We start from the raw sequence: 20,899 nt of genomic DNA, 5'->3' as shown, positions 1-20,899 counted from the left end.
GGAGAGGTATTAACATGATTAGGAATAGTCAGCATGGCTTTGTGAAAGGCAGGTCATGTCTTACGAGCCTGATTGAATTTTTTGAGGATGTGACTAAACACATTGATGAGGGTAGAGCAGTAGATGTAGTGTATATGGATTTCAGCAAGGCATTTGATAAGGTACCCCATGTGGGCGAGTCTTAATGAGAAAGTAAGGAGGCATGGGATCCAAGGGGACATTGCTTTGTGGATCTAGAACTGGCTTGCCCACAGAAGGCAAAGAGTGTAGACAGGTCATATTCTGCATGGAGGTCGATCACCAGTGGGGTGCCTCAGGGATCTGTTCTGGGATCCCTACTCTTCGTGATTTTTATAAATGACCTGGATGAAGAAGTGGAGGGATGGGTTAGTAAATATCCTGATGACACAAAGGTTGATGGTGGTGTGGATAGTGTGGAGGGCTGTCAGAGGTTACAGCGGGACATTGATAGGATGCAAAACAGGGCTGAGAAGTGGCATATGGAGTTCAACTCAGATAAGTGTGAAGTAGTTCATCTTGGTAGGTCAAATATGATGACAGAATATAGTATTAATGGTAAGATTCTTGGCTGTGTGGAGGATCAGAGGGATCTTGGAGTCCGAGTCCATAGGACACTCAAAGCTGCTGTGCCGGTTGACCATACAGTGCATTGGCCTTCATCAATCGTGGATTGGGTTTAGAAGCTGAAAGGTAATGTTGCAACTATATAGGACCCTGGTCAGACCCCACATGGAGTACTGTGCTCAGTTCTGGTCGCCTCGCTACAGGAAGGATGTGGAAGCCATAGAAAGGGTGCAGAAGAGATTTACAAGGATGTTGCCTAGATTGGGGAGCATGCCTTATGAGAATAGGTTGAGTGAACTCGGCCTTTTCTCCTTGGAGTGACGGAGGATGAGAAGTAACCTGATAGAGGTGTACAGGTGTCCTTCGCTTTTCGAACGTTCGTTTTACGACAACTCACTGTTACAAAAGACCTACATTAGTACCCGTTTTCACTAACCCAAGAGGATTTTCACTTTTACGAAAAAAAAATGCCTGCTTTATACATGTGTTTACCCCAAGAAAGACTATAATAACCGTGAAGCGTTGTGTGGGCAGTTGATTGCGCATGAGTGTATGTGCCAAGTTTTTTTCTCCAAATTGATTTTGGCTCGCTGTCTTCTCGATTTTGATAAGTGAAACTACACCATACCTACAATATTTCTACTTTATATAGGGTGTATATTTTTCATATCATTCCTGCTTTTACTAAATGCTAGTGTTATTTTAGGTTTTATTTGTAATTTGGTTTGATTTGGTAGGTAACTTAATGGTAATTGCTTCTTTGTTTTATGACATTTTGGTTTACAAACGGTTTCATAGAAATGCTCTACCTTTGGATTGCGGAGGAAACCTGTATAAGATGATGAGAGGCATTGATCGTGTGGGTAGCCAGAGGCTTTTCCCCAGGGCTGAAATGGCTAGGATGAGAGGGCACAGTTTTAAGGTGCTTGGAAGTAGGTACAGAGGAGATGTCAGGGGTAAGTTTTTTACACAGAGAGTGGTGAGTGTGTGCCAGCAATGGTGATGGAGGCAGATACGATAGGGTCTTTCTTAAGAGCCTCCTGGACAAGTGCATGGAGCTCAGAAAAATAGAGGGCTCTGGGTAACCCTAGGTAATTTCTAAGGTAAGGACATGTTCGGCACAGTTTTGTGAGCCAAATGGCCTGTATTGTGCTGTAGGTTTTCTGTTTCGATATAACTTGGTCCCCAAGCCAGACTGAAATCAACAGCTAATTAGCAGCCAGTGCACTCTGCTCTTCGCCAGTGTGAGTATGTGGAGCCCATATATCATTTTCCATTAAAATTGCACCTGAGCAGTGCTTGAGTGCTGTGCCTGTGGGTATTTATGTGGATATTAGGCAAGTTCAAATTATGATATCCATCCATTAGGGCTCCAATTGTTTGCTAAACCTAGAATCTCAACCAGGTGTCTCTTATTAGCAGAGTACCCATTAACCACCTGTTTTCAACTTTTCAGCAAAATAATGTCTTGGGCCATGCAGTATTCTAGCACTTGGGCTGCATTTGGAGATTGTCATTGGATAAATACTTCACTCATACAATGGGATCATGCTGCACTACTCAATTTTATTTTAGAATGTATGGATGAGAATTGGTGCAGAAAGCTGAAGACATTCTGAGTGCTGTTGATAAAAATACCAGCACTGATAAAACTGCATGGTCCTTGCTGCTCTTAGAAAGTAAAGAAAATCAGTGTATCTTTAGTATCCCTACTGAGTGTGCGATTTTACTATATGTTGGTATGGGTGGATTTGTTTAATAGAGTTACTTTTAATTTACTGCTTGGATCTAATAATATGATTGAGATCAGTATTATGGAAATGTCCAGTTTGGTTCAGTATTGAAACCAATAGTATTTGTTCTGTGATTATGTTTTGAAAACTACCTCTAAAGTGCCCATTGACTGTACCTGCAAGAACATATTTGAATACATTTTCCAGCTGATATCTATCCACCTTTTCTAGTTCTGTACTCAACTACACTTTTCATTAGGCCCTTGAAGATTAGCATCAAAGGCACAACTTGCAGGGTCTTTTCTCCTCCCCATCCATAAATTTTGTACACCAAGAGCAGATATATCTGCCATCATATTGCTAATTTCTGTATGCATTTTGAATAGAGGGATCTGGGAGAGTGATTGCAACAATTACCAGTGCTCAAGTAAGTAGCCTTCCTCAGGTATTATTTCTATTTATTTATTGATTGAGGTGCAGTGTGGAATAGGAGCTTCTGGTCCTTCAAGACACACTGCCCAGCAACCCCTGATTTAACACTGGCCCAGTCACAGGACAATTTATAATGACCAATTACCCTACCAATTGGTACATCTTTGAACTGTGGGAGGAAACCCACACAGTCACAGGGAGAATGTACAAACTCCTTACAAGCAGCAGTGGGAATTGAACCCATGTCACCTGTACCATAAAGTGTTGTGCTAACCACAACACTACAATGCTGCCCTATTATTAACCATGTTAGTTGTAGTTTAATTGGTTGTGATGTGTTGTATTTAATATTTCATTTCTAAAAACTGAAAGCAGTCAAATCTGAATAACTGTCAAACCCTAGTTAAACTTGTTCCTCTTTGTTTTGGAGAAAAAAAGCTCTGTTCTATAAAAGTTTGCAAACAATTAATACTTCCCAGCTCTGTTATAAACTGGCAATATTTTTTGTGTCCTCTGTCTTATGCTATGGTGACCAAATTTTTCATTGTATTCCTGAATATTGTGTTGTCCAATACAAATTTAACAACTTTTTCTGATTTTCATTTCTAACTCTCCAAGAAGTCAAGTGCCATGTTTTATACCATTACCAGTTTCAATATTTTTAGTGAACGTTGTACCATGGAGAGCATCTCAGTAGTACGTAACATTTGGGGCTTATGAAAACTAATAACAGACACATATAGCAGTCTAATATGAGGTCCAGAACCAGACACTTACATTCCAAAGATCACACAGAAACTGATCTGTGATACACTGGATATGAAAACTTGCTATATCGTGTACTAAAGTTTCTAATCTTGCATATCTGTTATAAGAACATTATTTAATGTATATAATTTAAGCAACCAACAAAGTAAAAAATAAGTATGATCCAATTTCCATCAAAGATAGCAGCAAGAACAACACAACGTTGCATGACAAGTATTTAAAAAAAAGATGGGAACTAACAGTCTGGCCAAATAACCTATCAACCCAAATGGCTCCCGGATGTGCAAAGAACCAGAAACACCTGGAGGAAACCAACCCACACATGGAGAGAATGTGCAAACTCTGCATGATGGCATCTGAGGCTAGGACTGAATCAAGGTCTCTGGTACTGCAAGGCAGCAGCTCTATTAGCTGCACCAATCTGCTGCCCAGGATTTCACTATGATGAGGGGCACAACTGGGGAAACATGCAACAAAGAAAGCCAAAGAGACAAATCTGGCATGCACCAGAAAGACTGGAGGAGTAATACCACAGAAATATGAAAATGACAACCATGAAATTAATATCAAAGGTAATTAACAGGGCAAATAGAAGATACAATTAGATTAACAAGTAATTGAAAAAGAGATCAGAGGCTGTGAATGGATGTCGATTCAAGTTGTTGAAAGGGCTGGTGTGGGAGTCCTATGGAAAGTATGGATAGCAGGTGATAAAGAGCATTTTTGAAGGTGATCACTTTATTGTCAGTGCTTGAAAAATAACTTGTTTTTGTATCATCTATGGATTGTCAAATATAATCCTAAAATCCACAGATGGAGAAAGGAATACTATGGTCCTCTGATGTCATCAGATTTATACTCTAAGGTCACTTTCCCCCATTTGTTGACTCACTTGTTATTTGTAAAAAAAGCTTTTGAGTTAATACACTCAAAATGCTGAAGGAACTCTGTAGCTTGTCTTCTGCCGAGAGAATACTAGAGAGCAACACAGCATGCTTGGACAACTTGGACAACTCAGCATACCATCTCCTGTGGAGCACATAATCTCCAACGCTTCTCTCCTGGGTGGCTGTAAACAGGCAACATTGCGGCTTGAGGCCCAGTCCTTGCAATGACCTAGGCCGTGTAGATCCCCAACCATTCACAAATAAGTCAGTGAATTGGACTTGCAGCATTCCACATTAACAACGTCTAACAGGGTCTTGTGATCACAAAAAAAGTGAATAACACGATCATTTACTGTTAAGACTGCATACCACATTCATGCAACAACTCAGACGCTTCTCTGATGCAGGCAGCAGCACAATGCATACCAAATCCAGTCCTTCACTTTCTCCGCCAACAAGCAACTCACTGATGGGGTAAACCTGCAGTAGTGGATTTGGGTGTTGAACTTGGGTGTTAACCCATAGAAGCTGCTGTGATTGAACACACTGCTATCTTACTGCAAGTATCAGGTTTATTATCACTGATAAATGGTCTGAAATAAGTTGTCTTGCAGCAGTGATACAGTGCAATACATAAAATATACTATAAATCAGATTAATAAGTCAACATGAAGAATAAATAAGTAGTATAAGAATAGTGAGGTAATGTAATGAGTTAATTGTCCATTCAGAAATTTGATGGCGGAGGGGAAGAAGCTGATCCTAAAACATTGAGTGTGTCCCTTCAAGCCTTTTGAAGATGTCCTTGATGGTACTAAGGCAAGTGTCCATGATGGAGCTGGCCAAGTTTACAACCCACTGCATTTTTTTCCTATCCTGTGTAGTGGCCCCTCCATACCAGACCAGTTAGGTATGTCTATAGAAATTTGTTGGAATCTTTGGTGACGGACCAAATCTCCTCAAGCTCTGTTAACACCCAGGAACTTGAAACTGTTCACCCTTTCCACTGCTGATCCCTCGATGATTACTGTTGTGTGTTCCCTCAACTTTCCCTTCTTGAAGTCCACAAACAATTCCTTGGTCTTACTGACGTTGAGTGCAAAGTTGTTATGATGCCACTCAACCAGCTGATCTATATCACTCCTGTACACCTCCTTGTCACCATTTGAGATTCCTCCAGCAACAGTTGTGTCATTGGGCAATTTATAGATGGCATTTGTGCTATGCCTGGTCATACAGTCATGGGTGTAGAGAGAGACTCTGGATCTCTAAGGGACTTAAAAATCAGTGTCATATGCTTATTACAGTCATAATCTGCCAGCCTTACATGATTTTGTGTAGCATTAGATGTGCATATGCTAATTCCTTTTACAGAAGCACACAGGAGACAATTTCTGTAATCAAACAGTATGAAGAGCTTAACTTTCTCCCAACTGTTTTCTTTTTCATTATGCTTGATACATTGAATATTCTAAAGTGATTCACAGTCAGTGAATTGCAATATTGTGGAGGGATGGTTATCATATTGAATGATTTCTTCTGTATATTTCCTGACTTATCGATAAAATTGACTTTTGGATGTCTGTAAAGATAGAACCCATTCTTTACTCACAGGCAGTCTGTAGTTTGGAAAAAGTTGCATACTCAGCAGCTGGCTGAACATGTTGCTATCTCCCATAGCCTTGCAAAAGGTAGTTGCTTACTTACTGAAGGCCGTGACTTATCCAGAAATGTAAGGAACAACAAATTTATAATCATCCTGAAGATTTATCAAGTAGCTTTGATCCCTTTGTCTGATCCCCTTGAATAATGGACCAGAAGACCAAGGTCTGTATTAGCTATGGAGAGAAGACTATTTCCAACAATGTAAGACTGCTGTCCATTTTATTTTAAAATTACATTATTATCATTGCCACTAGAATCTAAGTAAAGGCATTGCTCATGGAGCTATGTATATGTCATATATGCTTTGGAAAGATGATCATAATTTACTGCTCCAGTTCACTTTTCTGCTGATGATTTAGCTTCAAAACAGACAAATGGACTGAACTAGCTATAACAATACTCAAAGCTGAAGGACAGTCAGGACTCATATCTTGCTTTCTTTTCACAGATCTGAAAAAGTGCCAGGAATTCAATATTGTATTCCCATCACAGATATGAAGGACACCTAGAAATAATATCATGTATTCATTACACAGAGCTGAAGGACAGGAAGGACTTGAACCTTGCATTCCCAATGCAGATCTGTGGAATGGTCATTAATCATTATCTGCATTTCCCTGACAGTATGATAGAAGATTAGGGACTGCATCCTATATTCACATCAAGAACCCAAGGTGTAGTCAGGATTTAAATCCATTATTCCCATCACAAGAGAACCTAGGAGGTTAAGATTTTGTGAAAAAAATATAATTCTTGATTTCTGGGCATGAGGTCTAGAGAGGCGTAGTGGGGAAAATTGAGTGGATTTGGTGCTTCCACCAAGTGGGTGAAAATTCAGGATATACAGTATTTGTGAGAGCCTCCTTAGCCTGACTACTGTAATAGAAGACAGCATAGAATACAAGAGAAATGCAACGAACTGGAGATACCTCTTCAAAGATTTCACCTCTTGCAGCTGTAGAGGAGGAGATTCTGTCAAAGTAACAGGCAGAACAAGCTTCAGAGAACTCATTATCAGTCAATTACATGTGTCTGTGAAGTCAGCAGCAAATGAAAAATGATCAAGTACATCATATAGTATTCTTACCTCATCAGCTCTACTTCATGTCTTTAATCTCCCACAGGTCATTCTCCTGTCAATGAGAATGTACAGCAGCATGATAACAATGGTTCCTCCGAGAGGATCTTGCTCACTATGTAAATGCACCATCTCTAGATGCAAGTTCAATCAGCACCAGTTCAGATGCTTTCTTTTAAGGTTTGCTAAGCAAAATAGTTGCACTGTCAAGTAGGAATTGTACAACATTACTGAGCAGCAGCAAATGCTGGAGAGAGGTACAGCAGTAGGAAGTCCATATTAAAGGTGGCTTGATTGTCCAGGCACTGCTCAGCTGGATGCACATGCTCCATCTTTGGTCCAACAGACAAGAAAAATTGGGAACAAAAACAAACAATGCTAGATATTGATGAGAATACCAGCCAAACTTTTGAGAAATAATGGAGATATCTTTCAAAAGCATGAATGGTGTGATGCTACTGATATTTGTATCCATAGATAAAATGGCCACCTGTACAAGAGAAGTTCAACATTTGAAAAAGTGGATGCAGGTTTTCAACAAGGTCTTACACACCTTAACTACCAGAAAGAGCAAGAAACATGATTGTTCTGCAGCTTCTGGCAGTAGGGAAGTGTTAGGAAGGCCATGCAAGAGTTAATGGAAATGAAAGCTCTGATCAAAGAATTTGATACCTTGCCTGCTTGTTCTGTGATCTTGCAGTGCCCCACAGGTTGTAAGTGTTCTGACTTTGAATGTGCCTTCTCTGATGCATGTGGGACATAATCTGCTGGATGTACCAGAACAATAATCTGAGAAATCTATCACCACCTCTGCTGGAATCTCAGGTTTTCTGCCATATAGAATGTTCTGGAAGAGAAAAGGTAGTCACTGTAAAAGGGAACTTTAGACTATGCTAGTGTTTCCTTCCAGAAGCATTTTTTTCCCCAAACATTATTACAACTGAAATTGCATTAAAGGAGCAATTAATGCCTATGGACCAATATTACATACCACATGTATATTACCTCCCTTTATATTGCATATATTTAATAACACAAGAAAACAAGGTAGTTTTTTTGGCTTAAAGTTCATAAGATATTTTGGTCTGTCCTTCAGGATCAGCACTTGAGTTGTAGCTGTCTTCAGGGAGCTGTGGGGAATATGGTGTTCTTGCCCTGCAGGATAATTGGTGCATCTTCTGGAATCTTCCTGAGCATTAATGCTGAAATATGCTGTGTACAAAATATTCCCATTATGTTAACACTTCAATGACTATCATATGGTGATGTACCACTAGTTATTGCAATTGTCCAATGAACATTGTAGGTTATGTTAATAATGCAGTGCATGGATTTTGAAGTCACTAAGTGCATGACTGAAGCTGGGACATTGGAGGTACATATAAATTGTGTGCACTTACGTCTGATCCAGTTTCTCACTGTGTAGGATTTTACCTGGAAATAATTGCTCATATAACCTAGCCAGATTAAAATGCTTTTAATGTGTAAAAGCACTTAAAACATGGATGATAATAGATCCAATTTCTAGGCTAGACTTTCTCCTTTTTCACGACTTTGTATTCTTCCTGATTTGACATTTTTGGTATTCTGTTGCCGTATCTTCAGGTGAATATGCAAAATTGATGCTGTTGCAAAACTGGTGAGCTTTCTACTTGACAACAGTACATTTAGAGAATATATATAAATTTTGATGACTGAATCAATATATTTGGGAAGCACTTTGTAACTTTCTGAATATACTCACTTCCTGCATGCCATTTGTAAAAATAATCCTACGTAGATTATTTAAACATCTAATATAGCTGTGCCTTGCGATCATTCAAGATTCTTCCAAGGGCAGAAAATGAATGATTTTATATGTTTGGTATTGTTAGAATTTGCAAGTGATGTTTTCCACCATATTACAATAAACTTTGGTGCACAGTAGCAATGCTGTTGCATATCTTTAGTAACCTGGGTGTTATCACTGTGGACTTTGCACATTCTTCCTATGACCATGTGGATTTACTCTGCATCTGAAAGATGTACTGGCAGTCATTCCTACCTGTGGCCATCAAACTTTACAACTCCTCCCTCAGTGTGTCAGACACCCTGAGCCAATAGGCTGGTCCTGGACTTATTTCCACTTGGCATAATTAACTTATTATTATTTAATTATTTATGGTTTTATATTGCTATATTTCTACACTATTCTTGGTGCGGCTGTAATGAAACCCAATTTCCCTTGGGATCAATAAAGTATGTCTGTCTGTCTGTAATTAATATATCACTAGTACAGGGTGGCAGGAGAATTGGAGGGGAATTGATAGGTACATATTGATAGGCCTGAATAATTACAAGAATGCTCTGAGATGTAGCATAGATTTGATGGACAGAAAGGACTTACACCATGTGAAAATATGATACAAAGTGTACCTAATGAGTTTAAAATTAAAGGTAGTTTACATCGAGCATTTCGTTACCTTGGGCATACTCCTTCAATAGTTTGTTTTTCAGCAGATCTATTTTGGAACAATAAAAATGATTTTTGTCATTATTATCATATTATCCTTGCAATTCTGGGATGAATATTTGCAATGCTGAGTTAGCTGGACTAAGATATTTGGTCTGAAATTCAATCAAAGTAAAGGAATGGCATTTCATGTTTAGGAAGTTGTAGTTCAAAATGTTCTGTCACTGCCCTAGTGAAGCAGCACTGAAGCAATATGATTTGGAGCCATTTGGCTTGAAGGCACAAAATGAATGCTGAGGAGATTTACCTCCGAACCAAAGCTGCTGCAAACAGAAGAGTAGTTTTGTAACCTATTGCAAGGATTCAGGCTGGTAGCACAAGCAGATTGGCTTGAGAATATTTAGAAACATCTATACCAACCTATTCTTAACCTCATGAAGGAAAAAAAGAATACCTATGCTTTAATGTCATCATCCAAAACACTCACTATACTTCAGCCTTTTGTTCGGCTGTTCATTTATATCCATGCTGCCTGTAACCTCAGAGTTCGGCAGAGTCAATGTCATTATTATAACTGACTGAAATCCAACTAATAATACCAGGAAAGTATGACCAGTCCAAAAGGGATGGGTTACACCTGAACCCAAAGTGGACTAATATCCTTGTGGGCAGGTTTGCTAGAGTTGTTGAGAACAGTTTAAACTAAATTGGCAGGGAGATGGGAACCAGAGTGATAGGGCTGAAGATGGGGCAGTTGGTTAACAAGTCGATGCAGTGTGGAGTGAGACTGTTGGGAAACACAGGCAGATGACAAGGCAAAATTGCAGTCAGTGGGATAAATTGCAGTGTGACAAGGGGACAGAATCAAAAGGGGTGATGAATACAGGACTGAAGGTGTTATATTTGAATGCAAACTGTATATGGAATAAGGTAGATGATCTTGTAGCACAATTAGAGATTGGCAGGTATGATGTTACGGGCACCACTGAGTCGTGACTGTAAGAAGATCGCAGCTGGTAGCTTAACATCCAAGGATACACATTGTATCGAAAAGACAGGCAGAGGGGTAAAAAAATGAAATCAAATTCTTAGAGGTGACATAGGATTGGAAGATTCTGTTCTAATAGTGTTTCACAAGGGTTGGTTTTGGAACCGCTTCAATGTCAATGATTTGTATGGCGGAACTGATGGCTTTTTGGCCAGGATTGCAGAAGATATGAATATAGGTGGAAGGGCAGTAGTATTGTGGAAGCAGGGAGTCTGCAGAAAGGCTTAGGCAGATGAGGAGAATGGACAAGTAAGTGGCAGATGGAATAGTGCCGGGATATGCATGGTCATGCACTTTGCTGAAGGGGCAAAAGCATAGAATACTTTTTAAACAGGCAGAAAATTAGGAGTCCTCGTGTAGGATTCCCTAAAGGTTGACTTGCAGGTTGAGTCAGTGGTGAGGAAGGCAAATGCAATGTTAGCATTCATTTTAAGAGGTCTAGAATATAAAAGCAAGGATGTAATGCTAAGGCTTTATAAGGCACTGATGAAGCCTCAATTTCTGGCCCCTTATTTAAAAAAGGATGTTCTAACGTTGGTTCAAAGGAGTTGTTGAGGATCCCTACCACTATCCCTACCACTCATCCCACTATCTCTCTGATCCACTACAGAAGCATCAGGACTAGGACTACCAAACTGGGTAACAGCTTCTTCCCGTAACATTAGGCTGTGAGACTAATGAACACACTGTCACCACCAAGGTCTCATTATTAGAACAGTGAACTATTATTATTTACCTGCATTGTGCTTTACTAAATGCATTTTGAATTATGTTTTAATAACATTTTTGTAATATTTGATTTATTCACTGAATATAATTCTGGGATCAAAAGGTTTATCTTACGAGGAGCGTTTGATGGCTCTGGGCCTGTACTTGCTGGAATTTAGAAGAATAAGGGGGAATCTCATTAAATTCTAATGAATGTTGAAAGCCCTAGATAGAGTGAAGGTGGAAAGGATGTTTCCTATCGTGGAGGATTCTAGGACCAGAAGGCACAGATTCAGAATATAGGGATGTCTATTTGGAATGTAGATGAGGAGGAATTTCTTTAGCCAGAGGGCGGTGAATCTGTGGAATTCATTGCTACAGGCAGCTTTGGAGGCCAAGTCATTGAGTGTATTTAAGGCGGAGGTTGCTAGGTTCTTAATTAGTCAGAAAGTGAAAGGTTACATGGATAAGGTGGGAAAAAGGGGTTGAGAGGGAAAGGGAATCAGTCATGATGAAATGATAGAGCATACTCAATGGGAAATGCCCTAATTCTGCTCCTATATCTTATGGTCATATTCAAGTTCAAGCTCAAGTTTATTATCATCTGACTGTGCATATATACAACCAAATGAAACAATGGTGCACCTATAAAACATATATCATACACAGCACATACATTAAATGTCACAATAAAAAAGTCAGTAAAATATAATTCAGAATGCATTTAGTAAAGCGCAGCACAGGTAAATAGCAGCAGTTCGGTGTCCTAGTGATGAGAACTCGGTGGTAACAGGGTATTCATTAGTCTCACAGCCTGAGGGAAGAAGCTGTTACCCAGCCTGGCAGTCCTATTCCTGATGCTTCCATATCTCCTTCCTGACAGTACTAGGTCAGAGAGATTGTGGTATGAGTGGTAGAGATCCTCAACAAGGGTTCAGACACTTTGTATACAATGCTCCAGGCAAATGTTACAAATGGGGGGGGGGGGACTCTGGGGATCCTCTTGGTGGTTTTCATTATCCTCTGTAGGGACTTGCTGCCCATTGCCTTGCAGATTTCGTACCACACAATGTTGCAGACAGAGAGGACACTCTCGATGGTGCTCCTGTAGAGAGCTGTGAGAATGGGGGCGGGGAGCCTTGCACACCTCAATCTCCTCAGACAGTGTAGACTAGACGCTGCTGTGCCTTCTTGACTACTGATGAGGTGATGTTGTGGGTCCAGGTTAGACCATTCGTTGTGCACACCAAGGAACTTTGTGCTCTTCACTCTCTCCACAGCAGAGCCATTGATGAGCAATGTAGAGGGGTTGACTTGTGCCTTCCTGAAGTCCACAATCGTCTCTTCTGTCTTGTCCACATTGAGACTCAGGTTGTTGCTCTCACACCAGTTGACAAGTCTCTCTACCTCCTCTCTGTATGCTGACTTTCATTGCTGCTAATGGGGCTAACTACTGTAGTACCATCAGTGAACTTGATATGGTTTGAGCTAGATTTGGCAGTGCAGTCGTGAGTCACTAGCATGAATAGTAGCAGATAAAAACACAAAATGCTGGCAGAACTCAGCAGGCCAGACAGCATCTATGGGAGGAGGCAGTGATGACATTTTGGGCCGAAACCCTTCATCAGGAGTGAAGTAACATGGGATGGTGGAGAGGGGATAAGAAGTGGGGAGATTCCACCATCCCATGTTACTTCACTCCTGATGAAGGGTTTCGGCCCGAAATGTCGTCACTAACTCCTCCCATTGATGCTGTCTGGCCTGCTGAGTTCTGCCAGCATTTTGTGTTTTTATTTATTTCTAGCATCTGCAGATTCACTTGTGTGCCTGTGAATAGTAACAGACTGAGTACACAGCTCTGGAGGGCAGCAGTGCTCAGGGTGATAGAGCTTGAGATATTGCTGCCAATTTGGACTGACTGGAGTTGTTCTATCAAGAAGTACAAAATCCAGTTACAGAGAGAGGTGTTGAGTCTCAACAAGGAGAATTTGCCCACCAGCCTCTGAAGGATGATCACATTAAACACTGAGCTGAAGTCAATAAACAACATCCTGGTGTACGAGGCATCATTTTCTAAATGGGACAGGATGGTGTGGAGGGCCAAGACTACAGCATTCCCTGTCCTGAAGGGACAGTTGCAAATTTATTGTATGTTGAATTTAAAGAATTTTGAATGGCTTATGAGAATCTGAGGACTGACAATGAAAGTTTCAGAGATGCATTAGTGCCATTGGGACATGAAGAACTGGGATTCTGAGGAAACCACCACTGTACTGAGACTATTTAATGCAGGTGAAAACATTACTATTTGCTTTGCTACAATACATGATACAGGGACAGTCTACTGAGGATGTTATTTGTATAGCACAGAATATAAAGCAGCTTGATAACATTTCAGGAGATTTAGAAGAAAATGACAATAGAGTTTTAATGTGGATCAGCATGTTGTAAAACACTTAAAGAACTAAACAAGGGCATTCCATGAAAGAGTACTAAAATTCATCTATCAAGGGATATATCATGTTCCTCTCTCCTTGAGTTGCAATTATTGGTCATATTGAAAGTACTTAATGAATGTCAGTGCGGTGAATTGGCTGCTGAGATGTACCTGGGGCATTGGATTACAAGACAGAGCATGTTACAGTGATATGACACTGGTGCAAGTAATATAACATTTTTCATGGTATCTTAAAGGGATATAGATTATGAGGAAATGTTTACAGAAACAAAAATGATAATAAAGTCTTTGACAAGGTCCCGCATGAGAGGTTAGTCAAGATGGTTTGCTTGGCATTCAGGATGATGTAGTAAATTGGATTCAACATTGGCTTTGTGGGAGAAGCCAGGGAGTGGTAGCAGATGGTTGCTGCTCTGATTAATATGAGTGCCATTGGGATTGGTGCTGGGTCCATTGTTACTTGTCATCCATATCAACAATCTGGATAATAATGTGAAAAACTGGATCAGCAAACTTGTGGGTGACACCAAGATTGGGATGTAGCGGACAGAGAGGAAGGCTATTAAAGCTTGCATTGGGATGTGGACCAGCTTCGAAAAATGGGCTGGAAAATGGCAGATGGAATTTAATGCAGGCAAGTGTGTGATGTTGCACTCTGGGAGAACAAACTAGGGTAGGTCTTACATAGTGAATGGTAGGGCACTGAGGAGTGCAGTAGAACAGAGGGATCTGGGAATATTGATCCATAATTCCTTGAAACTAGTGTCATAGGCAGGTAGGGTCATAAATAGAGCTTTTGGCACAGTGGCCTTTATAAGTCAAAGTATTGAATACAAAATGTTATACTGAAGTTGTATAAGATGTTGGTGAGGCCTAATTTAGAGTATTGTGTTCAGTTCTGGTTGCATACCTACTGGAAAGATGTCAATAAGATTGAAAGAGTACAGAGAAAAGAACATTGCTGGGACTTGAGAACCTGAGATATAGGGAAAGGTTGAATAGGTTAAGGCATTATTCCCTTGTGTGTAGGGGAACAAGTGGAGATTTGGTTGAGGTATACAAAATTATGAGGGGTATAGCTAGGGTAAATGCAAGCAGGCTTTTTCCACTGAGGTTGGGTGGAACTACAACTAGTGGTCATGGGTTAAGGGTAAAGGTAAATTTTTAAGGAGAATCTGAGGGAAAAGTTCTTTGGTCAGAGGGCGGTCAGAGGGAATGAGCTGACAGCGGAAAGTGGTGGATACAGGTTCAGTTTCAACACTTAAGAAAATATTGGATAAGTACATGCTTGGGAGGGGTATCAAGGGCTGTGGTCCAGGTGCAGGTTGATGGGACTTGACAAAATAATAGTTTGGCATGGACAAGACTACTACAACCCCTTAGTGCATGTGTAATGTGCAAAGGTCCAGACAGCTTTACTTATTTTCACTGTACATAATAATGCTGACAGATATATAATGCATATTTTTGAAATAATTTAAGCAATTGATAAAAAGAACAAAAGCCTGTTTTCTCATGTGACAAAGGTCAAAATATCAAAGTACATGTTCAAAGTTCACATACCTCAAGCAGAGTTAGAGAATAGTGAAATCTTTTCTCCCCCACAGGATGGAGTACTTAACAGTCTGCCAACAATAATATTGAATTCTAGATCATCTCATAGTATTGAAAAGGAACTGGATTAAGGCATAGGGTCGCAAAAGACTGCAGATACTTTATTTGGAGGGAAAATCAAACAAACTGCGGGAGGAGCTCTGTGGCTCAAACAGCATCTGTGGAGGTAAATATATTATTGACTGATACAGGATCTTGACCTAAAAGCCAACACATCAACTATCCCTTTGCTTCCATTGATACTGCCTGACCCACTGAGTTCCTTCAGCAGTTCTTTAAAAAAATTACTCTGGATTAAGGCAAGTTTGAAGAGGGAATGAATTGTTGTTATTAAATCTGCTTGATTTGCATGAAGTTGTGGAATGAGGCACATGGGGGTGGATGGGAAATAAGGCACTTGGAGGATACTTTAGATATTGCTTCAGTGGAAACTTTCAGCATTGCTTTAGTTATTCATTATGGATCAAGAACAATTTTCCTTTCTCTGAAGTTAGTGGAAAGAAAATAAGTTGGGTGTATAATGAGCGCCTAATCTGCTAGTTTTCTGCTCTGTTGGAGATAAAGAAACCCTGATATCTTGAGTGGTGTGAGAGAACCAATGTCAGAAACCATGCTTGGAGAAAATTAATAAGATTTTATTTACTAATAGTTAACAACGTATCTCTGGCAGTTACATTGGCAAGGTAATGTTTGAATTTCCAGTTAAATTGCACTCAGTTTAAAATATTTATTTTTAATTTTATGGCTATTTTTGCATTAATTACAAGTATTCATCAGATCACCAGTGGGTTACATATGTACTACTGCTTCAGGTGTTGAAGTCAGGTGAATGATAATAGTGAAAAGGTACATGTGTTTAGGATTGTGCTATTTTAGCCCTTGGGAATTATCATGTAGTTCTATGATCCATGAGTGCCAGGATTTCTGATCAAGGGCTGATTTAGCAGTTTATATAATTCAGAAGCTTATGAGTTGAATGAATCTGTCAGTAAGCAATTACCATATGTATTTATTATGAGTAGACTTAAGAGGAGGGAATCTACAAATTTCAAGTGTACAGTGGGTCAGTGAGTATTTAATTCAGGAAAACCAACATCTGGCCTTTAGCTGACTTGCTCTGAGGCTTTTGTGCTAAGTGGGAGAAGGGTTGCGCAAATGATATATTCCCCAGAGGATGATTAGCTTTTGAAATATGTCTATTTGGTGGGATACCTCTGACTATATCCTTGAATTCCCTGCAGTGGGGGCTGGATTTCTCATGATTTTCAATTGTTAAAACAAGGCAAGACAAACATAACAAACTAAGATTTGGGATAAGGCAAACATGTTTGACAGGACAATGTTGTGGGGTGGGATGGGGTTGGTAAAGTGAGAATTGTTCTTCCTGGTGTTCCGAATCAGAGTCATAGAGTAATCCCGCAAGGAACAGGCCCTTCATCCCAACTAGTTCATGCCAAGCACAGCATCCTCCCCATTAGTCCCAGTTGCCTACATTTGGCCCATAACTTTCCAAATACCTCACTTCATGTAAGTATCCAAATGATTGTTAAATGTAGCAGTTGTAAAGCCTTGACTGTTTCCTCTGGCAGCTCATTCCAGGAACTCACAACTCTTCAGGTAAGGTTCAAACATTCAATTTAATGTCAGAGGAATGTATACAATATACATCCTGAAATGCTTTTTCTTTGCAACCATCCACGAAAACAGAGGAGTGCCCCAAAGAACGAATGACAGTTAAATGTTAGAACCCCAAAGTCCCGCAGTTCTCCTCCCTCCTGCGTGTAAGCAGCAGCAAACAGCAATCCCCCTCCCCCACCAGCAAATAAAAGCATCGGAACTGCCACCGAGCACTCAAGCATGAGCAAAGCAATAGCAAAGACACAGACTTACAGTTACCCCAAAGACTTCGCATATCACCCAGTATTCAACAAGGTAATAAGGGAGAAAGGGATGTCTCCATTTTCCCAGTGAGTGGGGAGACAGAACAAACAAACAACTCGCTGGTTTATGAAGTTAAAAGTCCATTACATCAGTTTTACGAGCTCTGTGCCCAAAGAGCTCAAAGATATCGGATCTCTGGGCACACAACCATAAATATTTTGACTCCCCCCAATGACACACGGGCCTCCTGTCATGACACTGACCCTCAATCTGCCCGTCTCCAGAGCCCCGAGATCCTAGGCTTCCGAATCCAAGCCGGACTCTTAGGCTGAGCCTTTGGCATGTCGAACAATGAGCAGTTATGGAACCCCAAGAGTGTGTCCCATTGCCACAAAGAATTTTATCAGTGTGTGACTCCAGGTTAGGGTCTTCAAAAGAACCCTGAAAGAGAAAAATAGAGATATTAAAGATGGAAGTAGAGCTGTTTCTGAAGATGCAAGCAAAGGAGTCACTGTTCGGCACCATCGTCCTCCTAAATATCTCTATCAAGTCCCCCCGCAACCTTCTACACTCCAAAAAATAAAGATCTAACTTGTTCAACCTTTCCCTGTAACTTCAGGTAACATTCTAGTAAATCTTCTCTGTACTCTCTCTATTTTGTTGATATCTTTCCTATAATTCAGTGACCAGAACTGTACACAATACTCCAAATTCGGCCTTACCAATGCCATACTCCAAATTCGTACAAGGCCGAATGGCCTGTACTGTGCTATGCTCAATAACAGGGTGACCATAACTGTACTCAATACTGTAAGTGTGGTCTCACCACTGACCTGTCAAGTCACTTTTTATTATCATTTCAATCATAACTGCTGGTACAGTACATAGTAAAAATGAGACAACGTTTTTCAGGACCATGGTGTTACATGACACAGTACAAAAACTAGACTGAACTGCGTAAAAAACAACACAGAAAAAAAACTCTATCATAACTCTATCATAATATCACAATGCTCCTCAGTCACTATCAGTCCATTTCGCAGATCTAGGCAACAAAGATTCACAAGGTTAATTCCTGGGATGTCCGGACTGTCTTACACAGAGCTGTTAGAGAGACTGGGCTTGTACTGGAATTAAGGAGATTGAGATGGGATCTGATTGCAACATACAAGATTATTAAGGGATTGGAGAAGATAGAGGCAGGAAATATGTTCCAGATGCTGGGAGAGTCCAGTACCAGAGGACATGGTTTGAGAATTAAGGGGTAGGTCATTTAGGACAGAATTAAGGAAAAACTTCTTCTCCCAGAGAGTTGTGGGGGTCTGGAATGCACTGCCTCGGAAGGCAGTGGAGGCCAATTCTCTAGATGCTTTCAAGAAGGAGCTAGATAGGTATCTTATGGATAGGGGAATCAAGGGATATGGGGACAAGGTAGGAACCACGTATTGATAGTAGATGATCGGCCATGATCTCAAAATGGTAGTGCAGGCTCAAAGGGCCGAATGGTCTACTTCTGCACTTATTGTCTATTGTTTAAAGATAAGTGTTAGCACTATCCACAAAACCCTCCGAAACAATCTGCCCTAACTGATGAAGGCCACCCGGTTTACTTGTATGGCTTCTTTCAGTGAACTGTGCACTTGTACTCCAGGTCTCTCTGTTCATCAGTGCCCTGCCATTCCCTGTGTAGGTCCTACTCTGATATGAATGTCCAACCTGCATCACCTCACAACTGTCCAAGTTGAAATCCATTTGCTATTCCTCAGCCTTTTCTTTCTATGATCAACATCTTTTAGTAATTAATTGTAACCTGCTTCACTACCATCAAGACCCCTTAATTAATTATAATCAGCACATTTGCTAATCCTTAAGACCATAAGAAATAGGAGCAGAATTAGGCCATTCAGCCCATTGAGTCTGCTCTACCATTCCATCATGGCTGATCCTGGATCCCGCTCAACCCCATACACCTGCCTTCTTGCCATATCCTTTGATGCGCTGACTGATCAGGAAACGATCAACTTCCACCTTAAATATATGCATGGACTTGACCTCGACCACAGTCTGTGGCAGAGCATTCCACAGATTCACCACTCTCTGGCTAAAAAAAGTTCCTCCTTACCTCTATTCTAAAGGGTCACTCCTCAAATTTAGATACTTCCCAGTTCTGGATAGCCCCACCAGAGGAAACATCCTCTCAACATTCACACCATCTAGTCCTTTCAACATTCGGTAGGTTTCAATGAGATCTCCCCACATTCTTCTAAATTCCAGTGTGTACAGGCCAAAAGCTGCCAAATGCTTCTCATATGTTAACCTCTTCATTCCCGGAATCATCCTTGTGAACCTCCTCTGGACTCTCTCCAATGACAACACATCATTTCTGAGATATGGGGCCCAAAACCTTTGACAATGCTCCAAGTGCAGCCTGACTAGTGTCTTATAAAGGCATTATCTTCTTGCTTTTATATCCTATTCCCCGAAATAAATGCCAACATTGCATTTCCCTTCTTTACCACAGACTGAACCTATAAACTAACCTTCTAGGAGTCTTGCATGAGGACTCCCAAGTCCCTCTGCACCTCTAATGTTTGAACCTTGTCCACCTTTAGATAATAGTCCACACTTTTGTCTCTTTTACCAAAATGCATTATAATACATTTCCCAACACTGGATTCCATCTACCACTTTTTTGCCCATTCTTCCAATTTATCCAAGTCCTTCTACAATCGCATTGCTTCCTCAACACTACCTACCCCCCTCCTATTGTTGTATCATCCTCAAACTTTGCCACAGAGCCATCAAATCCATTTCATTGACAAACAATGTGAAAAGCAGTGATCCCAATACTGACCCCGGAGGAACAACATTAGTCTCTGGCTACGAACCAGAAAGGCCTCTTTATTCCCACACACTGCCTCCTGCCTGTCAGCCATTCCTCTACCCATGCCTTTCCTGTATTGCCATAGGAATTTATATTGTTATACAGATTTATGTGTGGCACCTTATCAAATGTCTTCTGAAAATCCAAGTAAATAACATCCACTGTCTCTGCTTTGTCCACCATGCTTGTTACTTCCTCAAAGAATTCTAATAGATTTGTCAGGTAAGATTTCCTTTTTCAGAAACCATGCTGAATTTGACTTCTTTTATTATTAGTCTCCAAATACCTCGAAACGTCATCCTTAGTAATAGACTCTAATACTTCCCCAACCACTGAGGTAGGCTAACTGGCCTATAATTGCCTTTTTTTTTGCCTTCCTCCCTTCTAAAAGAGTGGAGTGACATTTGCAATCTTCCAGCCCTCTGGGACCATGCCAGAATCAAGTGCTTTTTGAAAGATCATAACCAACGTATCCATTATCTCTTCAGCAACCTCTCTCAGGACTCTGGGATGTAGTCCATCTGGTCCAGGTGACTTACCCACCTTAAGACCTTTGAGTTTGCCTAGCACTGTTCCGTTTGTAATAGCAATGGCACTCACTCTTGCCCCCTGACACTCACAGACCTCTGGCACACTGCTAGTGTCTTCTGTAGAGAAGACTGACACAAAGTACTTATTAAGTTCATCTGCCATTTCTTTTTCCCCC

This window comes from Hypanus sabinus, chromosome X1 (genome assembly GCF_030144855.1).
Source record: "Hypanus sabinus isolate sHypSab1 chromosome X1, sHypSab1.hap1, whole genome shotgun sequence".
NCBI lineage: Eukaryota > Metazoa > Chordata > Chondrichthyes > Myliobatiformes > Dasyatidae > Hypanus > Hypanus sabinus.
The sequence above is the reverse complement of the archived record's forward strand: the minus strand, read 5'-3'. Positions refer to the sequence as shown.